The following is a 10,000-nucleotide window of genomic DNA, read 5'->3' on the forward strand; positions in this document are numbered from 1 at the left end:
GCATGACGTGAACGACTTTACGGCGCGATTTAAAGCTATACCGATGCATGACGTAAACAAGATCACACCGATGCAGCACGTTAACATTAAAGCCCGCCTAATCCGATCGATGGAGGCCGTCTCGAGTGTCCAACTTGCTCACAAGAGCCGAGAAACAAACCGATGCATCACGTAGACAAGATCGTACCGAATGTTAACACAATCCAAAAGGAAATAATCTTAGATGAATATCGATTCTGATTATTGATTTTTCTTTCGCGATATTGATAGAAGACATCTGAATGAATTTCGAATTAATTCCGAAATCAAAAAAATATTTTCAATAAATTTTTTTTCTAGAGTACCTCGGTCTTTTCTATTTTTTTTCCAAGTTTCGTACGTCAATCAACATACATCCCAGAAAAAATCATCTCTCTAACTATCCTGGTTCAAAAGTTGTATCGGAACTTTTCACGTCGAAAAAGAACATAGGCGAAAAAGGACGTGAACATTATTCCTTATAAAAATCAAACCCGACCATGGATTTTGATTCTGATTGTTGATTATCGCTATTAGAACACATTAGGAGGCAACCAAATCAAATTTGAGAAAATTCCACAATCAGAAAATTTTTTTCGAAAAAAAAAAAAAAATTCGAGAACACCTCGGTCATGGCAAGTTATTTCCCACAATCCATTCCCCAATCAACGTACATCCCAGAAAAAATCATCTCTCTAACTATCCTAGTTCAAAAGTTGTATCGGAACATTTTCACGTCGAAAATATATCTCTAAGTCCAGACCGATGCACCACGTAATCTCGGGCAGACCGATGCACAACGTAAATGACGATCGGGACCGGGGCGATCGGTCGTATCTGACACCGCCGGCTCGGTTCTAACATCGTCAATGAGTCGGGGTTGTAAAAAAGGACGTGAACATTTTTCCTTATAAAAATCAAACCCGACCATGGATTTTGATTCTGATTGTTGATTATCGCTACTAGAACATATAAGGAGGCAACCAAATCAAATTTGAGAAAATTCCACGATCAGAAAATTTTTTTCGAAAAAAAAAAAAAATCGTAATCACCTCGGTCATGGCGAGTTATTTTCCGTATTTCATTCCACAATCAACGTACAACATAGAAGAAATCATCTCTCTAACTATCCTGGTTCAAAAGTTGTATCGGAACATTTCACGTCGTAATATCTCGCCAAGTCCAGACCTCGGCGATAGGTAGTATCTGACACCGTCCGCTCGGGACTGACATCGACTTGGACTCGGGCTGATGATGGGGAGGCGTTTAAGGACGTGAACATTTTTCCTTATAAAAATTAAAGTCGACAATGAATATTGATTCTGATTACTGATTTACGCTTTAAAAACACATTAGAAGGCAACCAAATCGAATTTGAGGAAATTCCACGATCAGAAAATTTTTTTCGAAAAAAAAAAAAATCCGAAAAATATTTTTCGATTCCGATTACTGATTTACTCTTTTAGAACACATTAGGAGGCAACCAAATCAAATTTGAGAAAATTCCACAATCAGAAAATTTTTTTCAAAAAAAAAAAAAATTCGAGGACACCTCGGTCATGGCAAGTTATTTCCCACAATCCATTCCCCGATCCACGTACATCCCAGAAAAAATCATCTCTCTAACTATCCTGGTTCAAAAGTTGTATCGGAACATTTTCACGTCGAAAATATATCTCTAAGTCCAAACCGATGCACCACGTAAACTAGGGCAGACCGATGCACCACGTAATATCGGGCAGACCGATGCAGAACGTAAACTCGATCATACCGATGCTTCACGTAATCTCGATCTTACCGATGCACCACGTAAACAAGGGCAGACCGATGCAGAACGTAAAGTAGATCTTACCGATGCACCACGTAATCTCGATCTTACCGATGCACCACGTAATCTCCATCTTACCGATGCACCACGTGAACTCGATCTTACCGATGCACCACGTAATCTCAATCTTACCGATGCACCACGTGAACTGGATCTTACCGATGCAGAACGTGAATTGGATCTTACCGATGCACCACGTAAACTCGATCTTACCGATGCACCACGTAATCTCGATCTTACCGATGCACCACGTGAACTGGATCTTACCGATGCAGAACGTGAATTGGATCTTACCGATGCAGAACGTGAATTGGATCTTACCGATGCACCACGTAAACTCGATCATACCGATGCACCACGTAATCTCGGGCAGACCGATGCACAACGTAAATGACGATCGGGACCGGGGCGATCGGTCGTATCTGACACCGCCGGCTCGGTTCTAACATCGTCAATGAGTCGGGGTTGTAAAAAAGGACGTGAACATTTTTCCTTATAAAAATCAAACCCGACCATGGATTTTGATTCTGATTGTTGATTATCGCTACTAGAACATATAAGGAGGCAACCAAATCAAATTTGAGAAAATTCCACGATCAGAAAATTTTTTTCGAAAAAAAAAAAAAATCGTAATCACCTCGGTCATGGCGAGTTATTTTCCGTATTTCATTCCCCAATCAACGTACAACATAGAAGAAATCATCTCTCTAACTATCCTGGTTCAAAAGTTGTATCGGAACATTTCACGTCGTAATATCTCGCCAAGTCCAGACCTCGGCGATAGGTAGTATCTGACACCGTCCGCTCGGGACTGACATCGACTTGGACTCGGGCTGATGATGGGGAGGCGTTTAAGGACGTGAACATTTTTCCTTATAAAAATTAAAGTCGACAATGAATATTGATTCTGATTACTGATTTACGCTTTAAAAACACATTAGAAGGCAACCAAATCGAATTTGAGGAAATTCCACGATCAGAAAATTTTTTTCGAAAAAAAAAAAAATCCGAAAAATATTTTTCGATTCCGATTACTGATTTACTCTTTTAGAACACATTAGGAGGCAACCAAATCAAATTTGAGAAAATTCCACAATCAGAAAATTTTTTTCGAAAAAAAAAAAAATTCGAGGACACCTCGGTCATGGCAAGTTATTTCCCACAATCCATTCCCCGATCCACGTACATCCCAGAAAAAATCATCTCTCTAACTATCCTGGTTCAAAAGTTGTATCGGAACATTTTCACGTCGAAAATATATCTCTAAGTCCAAACCGATGCACCACGTAAACTAGGGCAGACCGATGCACCACGTAATATCGGGCAGACCGATGCAGAACGTAAACTCGATCATACCGATGCTTCACGTAATCTCGATCTTACCGATGCACCACGTAAACAAGGGCAGACCGATGCAGAACGTAAAGTAGATCTTACCGATGCACCACGTAATCTCGATCTTACCGATGCACCACGTAATCTCCATCTTACCGATGCACCACGTGAACTGGATCTTACCGATGCAGAACGTGAATTGGATCTTACCGATGCAGAACGTGAATTGGATCTTACCGATGCACCACGTAAACTCGATCATACCGATGCACCACGTAATCTCGGGCAGACCGATGCACAACGTAAATGACGATCGGGACCGGGGCGATCGGTCGTATCTGACACCGCCGGCTCGGTTCTAACATCGTCAATGAGTCGGGGTTGTAAAAAAGGACGTGAACATTTTTCCTTATAAAAATCAAACCCGACCATGGATTTTGATTCTGATTGTTGATTATCGCTACTAGAACATATAAGGAGGCAACCAAATCAAATTTGAGAAAATTCCACGATCAGAAAATTTTTTTCAAAAAAAAAAAAAAAATCGTAATCACCTCGGTCATGGCGAGTTATTTTCCGTATTTCATTCCACAATCAACGTACAACATAGAAGAAATCATCTCTCTAACTATCCTGGTTCAAAAGTTGTATCGGAACATTTCACGTCGTAATATCTCGCCAAGTCCAGACCTCGGCGATAGGTAGTATCTGACACCGTCCGCTCGGGACTGACATCGACTTGGACTCGGGCTGATGATGGGGAGGCGTTTAAGGACGTGAACATTTTTCCTTATAAAAATTAAAGTCGACAATGAATATTGATTCTGATTACTGATTTACGCTTTAAAAACACATTAGAAGGCAACCAAATCGAATTTGAGGAAATTCCACGATCAGAAAATTTTTTTCGAAAAAAAAAAAAATCCGAAAAATATTTTTCGATTCCGATTACTGATTTACTCTTTTAGAACACATTAGGAGGCAACCAAATCAAATTTGAGAAAATTCCACAATCAGAAAATTTTTTTCGAAAAAAAAAAAAATTCGAGGACACCTCGGTCATGGCAAGTTATTTCCCACAATCCATTCCCCGATCCACGTACATCCCAGAAAAAATCATCTCTCTAACTATCCTGGTTCAAAAGTTGTATCGGAACATTTTCACGTCGAAAATATATCTCTAAGTCCAAACCGATGCACCACGTAAACTAGGGCAGACCGATGCACCACGTAATATCGGGCAGACCGATGCAGAACGTAAACTCGATCATACCGATGCTTCACGTAATCTCGATCTTACCGATGCACCACGTAAACAAGGGCAGACCGATGCAGAACGTAAAGTAGATCTTACCGATGCACCACGTAATCTCGATCTTACCGATGCACCACGTAATCTCGATCTTACCGATGCACCACGTGAACTGGATCTTACCGATGCACCACGTAATCTCAATCTTACCGATGCACCACGTGAACTGGATCTTACCGATGCAGAACGTGAATTGGATCTTACCGATGCACCACGTAAACTCGATCTTACCGATGCACCACGTAATCTCGATCTTACCGATGCACCACGTGAACTGGATCTTACCGATGCAGAACGTGAATTGGATCTTACCGATGCAGAACGTGAATTGGATCTTACCGATGCACCACGTAAACTCGATCTTACCGATGCACCACGTAATCTCGGGCAGACCGATGCACAACGTAAATGACGATCGGGACCGGGGCGATCGGTCGTATCTGACACCGCCGGCTCGGTTCTAACATCGTCAATGAGTCGGGGTTGTAAAAAAGGACGTGAACATTTTTCCTTATAAAAATCAAACCCGACCATGGATTTTGATTCTGATTGTTGATTATCGCTACTAGAACATATAAGGAGGCAACCAAATCAAATTTGAGAAAATTCCACGATCAGAAAATTTTTTTCGAAAAAAAAAAAAAATCGTAATCACCTCGGTCATGGCGAGTTATTTTCCGTATTTCATTCCACAATCAACGTACAACATAGAAGAAATCATCTCTCTAACTATCCTGGTTCAAAAGTTGTATCGGAACATTTCACGTCGTAATATCTCGCCAAGTCCAGACCTCGGCGATAGGTAGTATCTGACACCGTCCGCTCGGGACTGACATCGACTTGGACTCGGGCTGATGATGGGGAGGCGTTTAAGGACGTGAACATTTTTCCTTATAAAAATTAAAGTCGACAATGAATATTGATTCTGATTACTGATTTACGCTTTAAAAACACATTAGAAGGCAACCAAATCGAATTTGAGGAAATTCCACGATCAGAAAATTTTTTTCGAAAAAAAAAAAAATCCGAAAAATATTTTTCGATTCCGATTACTGATTTACTCTTTTAGAACACATTAGGAGGCAACCAAATCAAATTTGAGAAAATTCCACAATCAGAAAATTTTTTTCGAAAAAAAAAAAAATTCGAGGACACCTCGGTCATGGCAAGTTATTTCCCACAATCCATTCCCCGATCCACGTACATCCCAGAAAAAATCATCTCTCTAACTATCCTGGTTCAAAAGTTGTATCGGAACATTTTCACGTCGAAAATATATCTCTAAGTCCAAACCGATGCACCACGTAAACTAGGGCAGACCGATGCACCACGTAATATCGGGCAGACCGATGCAGAACGTAAACTCGATCATACCGATGCTTCACGTAATCTCGATCTTACCGATGCACCACGTAAACAAGGGCAGACCGATGCAGAACGTAAAGTAGATCTTACCGATGCACCACGTAATCTCGATCTTACCGATGCACCACGTAATCTCCATCTTACCGATGCACCACGTGAACTGGATCTTACCGATGCAGAACGTGAATTGGATCTTACCGATGCAGAACGTGAATTGGATCTTACCGATGCACCACGTAAACTCGATCATACCGATGCACCACGTAATCTCGGGCAGACCGATGCACAACGTAAATGACGATCGGGACCGGGGCGATCGGTCGTATCTGACACCGCCGGCTCGGTTCTAACATCGTCAATGAGTCGGGGTTGTAAAAAAGGACGTGAACATTTTTCCTTATAAAAATCAAACCCGACCATGGATTTTGATTCTGATTGTTGATTATCGCTACTAGAACATATAAGGAGGCAACCAAATCAAATTTGAGAAAATTCCACGATCAGAAAATTTTTTTCGAAAAAAAAAAAAAATCGTAATCACCTCGGTCATGGCGAGTTATTTTCCGTATTTCATTCCACAATCAACGTACAACATAGAAGAAATCATCTCTCTAACTATCCTGGTTCAAAAGTTGTATCGGAACATTTCACGTCGTAATATCTCGCCAAGTCCAGACCTCGGCGATAGGTAGTATCTGACACCGTCCGCTCGGGACTGACATCGACTTGGACTCGGGCTGATGATGGGGAGGCGTTTAAGGACGTGAACATTTTTCCTTATAAAAATTAAAGTCGACAATGAATATTGATTCTGATTACTGATTTACGCTTTAAAAACACATTAGAAGGCAACCAAATCGAATTTGAGGAAATTCCACGATCAGAAAATTTTTTTCAAAAAAAAAAAAAATCCGAAAAATATTTTTCGATTCCGATTACTGATTTACTCTTTTAGAACACATTAGGAGGCAACCAAATCAAATTTGAGAAAATTCCACAATCAGAAAATTTTTTTCGAAAAAAAAAAAAATTCGAGGACACCTCGGTCATGGCAAGTTATTTCCCACAATCCATTCCCCGATCCACGTACATCCCAGAAAAAATCATCTCTCTAACTATCCTGGTTCAAAAGTTGTATCGGAACATTTTCACGTCGAAAATATATCTCTAAGTCCAAACCGATGCACCACGTAAACTAGGGCAGACCGATGCACCACGTAATATCGGGCAGACCGATGCAGAACGTAAACTCGATCATACCGATGCTTCACGTAATCTCGATCTTACCGATGCACCACGTAAACAAGGGCAGACCGATGCAGAACGTAAAGTAGATCTTACCGATGCACCACGTAATCTCGATCTTACCGATGCACCACGTAATCTCCATCTTACCGATGCACCACGTGAACTGGATCTTACCGATGCACCACGTAATCTCAATCTTACCGATGCACCACGTGAACTGGATCTTACCGATGCAGAACGTGAATTGGATCTTACCGATGCACCACGTAAACTCGATCTTACCGATGCACCACGTAATCTCGATCTTACCGATGCACCACGTGAACTGGATCTTACCGATGCAGAACGTGAACTGGATCTTACCGATGCACCACGTAAACTCGATCTTACCGATGCACCACGTAATCTCAATCTTACCGATGCACCACGTGAACTGGATCTTACCGATGCAGAACGTGAATTGGATCTTACCGATGCACCACGTAAACTCGATCTTACCGATGCACCACGTAATCTCAATCTTACCGATGCACCACGTGAACTGGATCTTACCGATGCAGAACGTGAATTGGATCTTACCGATGCACCACGTAAACTCGATCTTACCGATGCACCACGTAATCTCGATCTTACCGATGCACCACGTGAACTGGATCTTACCGATGCAGAACGTGAATTGGATCTTACCGATGCACCACGTAAACTCGATCTTACCGATGCACCACGTAATCTCAATCTTACCGATGCATCACGTAATCTCGATCTTACCGATGCAGAACGTAAACTCGATCATACCGATGCACCACGTTATCTCGGCAGACCGATGCAGAACGTAAAAAAAAAGCTTACAGCACGCGGTGTTCCCAAGCGGTCACCCATCCAAGTACTAACCGCGCCCGACGCTGCTTGGCTTCAATGTTCTGACGAGAACTGGCAATTTCAGCGTGGTATGGCCGTAAACAACAAATATAGCGATATTTTCTATGATATCTCACTTTTTGGGAGCGGAAAGGACGTGAACGTTTTTCCTTATAAAAAATGAAATAACTTTTGGATATTAATTCTGATTGTTGATTTAAGTTTTAAGAACACATTAGGACATATCTCAATGAAATTTGAGGGATTTCCGAAATCGAAAAATATTTTTCGAAAAAAAAAAAAAATCCCAGAAGACCTCGGTCATCTCAAGTTTATTTCCATATTCTATTACACAATCAACGTACATCACAAAAGGAACCATCTCTCTAACTATCACAGTTAAATTTTTGTATCGGAACATTTCACGTCGGAATATCTCGCTAAGTCCAGACCGGGGAGATCGGTCGCATTTGACACCGTCCGCTCCGGTCTAACATCGTCTTGGAGTCGGGGTAACGATGGAGAGGCGTTTAAGGACGTGAACATTTTTCCTTATAAAAATTAAAGTCGACAATGAATATTGATTCTGATTACTGATTTACTCTTTTAGTACACATTAGAAGGCAACGCAATCAGATTTGAGGAAATTTCAAGATCAGAAAATTTTTTTCGAAAAAAAAAAAAATTCAAGAACACCTGGGTCATGGCAAGTTATTTCCCACAATCCATTCCACAATCAACGTACAACATAGAAGAAATCATCTCTCTAACTATCCTGGTTCAAAAGTTGTATCGGAACATTTCACGTCGAAATACCTCGCCAAGTCCAGACCGGGGCGATAGGTAGTATCTGACACCGTCCGCTCGGGACTGACATCGACTTGGACTCGGGCTAATGATGGGGAGGCGTTTAAGGACGTGAACATTTTTCCTTATAAAAATTAAAGTCGACAATGAATATTGATTCTGATTACTGATTTACGCTTTAAAAACACATTAGAAGGCAACCAAATCAAATTTGAGGAAATTCCAAAATCAGAAAATTTTTTTTCAAAAAAAAAAAAATCCGAAAAATATTTTTCGATTCTGATTACTGATTTACTCTTTTAGAACACATTAGAAGGCAACGAAATCAAATTTGAGTGAAATCCAAAATCAGAAAATATTTTTCGAAAAAAAAAAAAAATTCGAGAACACCTCGGTCATGGCAAGTTATTTTCCACAATCCATTCCCCAATCAACGTACATCCCAGAAAAAATCATCTCTCTAACTATCCTGGTTCAAAAGTTGTATCGGAACATTTTCACGTCGAAAATATATCTCAGAGTCCAGACCGATGCAGAACGTAAACTCGATCATACCGATGCTTCACGTAATCTCGATCTTACCGATGCACAACGTAAACTAGATCACACCGATGCAGAACGTAAACTCGATCATACCGATGCACCACGTAAACTCAGGCAGACCGATGCAGAACGTGAACTCGATCTTACCGATGCACCACGTAATCTCGATCTTACCGATGCACCACGTAAACTCGGGCAGACCGATGCAGAACGTGAACTCGATCTTACCGATGCACCACGTAAACTAGGGCTGACCGATGCATCACGTAAACGACGATCGAGAGGCGCGAAAGGACGTGAACGTTTTTCATTATAAAAATTGAAATAAATGATAAATAATGATTCTGATTGTTGGTTATCATTTTTAATAAGCATTAGGAGGCAACCAAATGAAATTTGAGGAAATTCCGATAATAGAAAATTTTTTCGAAAAAAAAAAAAAATTCATGAAATCCTCGGTCATCGCAAAATATTTACCATATTCTGTTCGATAATCAACGTATATTTAAGAAGGAATCATATCTGTATCTATCTTGGTTCAAATTTTGTATCGGAACATTTTGACCAAAGTCCGAGCTTCGGCCGAAACAGACACCGCTGACCTGGCCTATCGATCGACCGAGAGTCGGGGATAGAGCGTAAGTGTTGTCTGGAGGGGAACCCTGTGCTCTCCTGACATATATAGG

General features: G+C 40.9%; 1 non-coding gene across 1 annotated transcript; it reads right to left on the reverse strand.

The window, feature by feature from the left end:
• Positions 1-7,948: 7,948 nt before the first annotated feature.
• On the reverse strand, positions 7,949-8,067 carry LOC123688454. Its single transcript, XR_006749975.1, has one exon. It is a non-coding gene; the product is annotated as a 5S ribosomal RNA (ribosomal RNA).
• Between the last annotated feature and the right edge of the window lie 1,933 nt (positions 8,068-10,000).

Source organism: Harmonia axyridis, chromosome X (genome assembly GCF_914767665.1).
Source record: "Harmonia axyridis chromosome X, icHarAxyr1.1, whole genome shotgun sequence".
NCBI classification, from domain to species: Eukaryota; Metazoa; Arthropoda; class Insecta; order Coleoptera; family Coccinellidae; genus Harmonia; species Harmonia axyridis.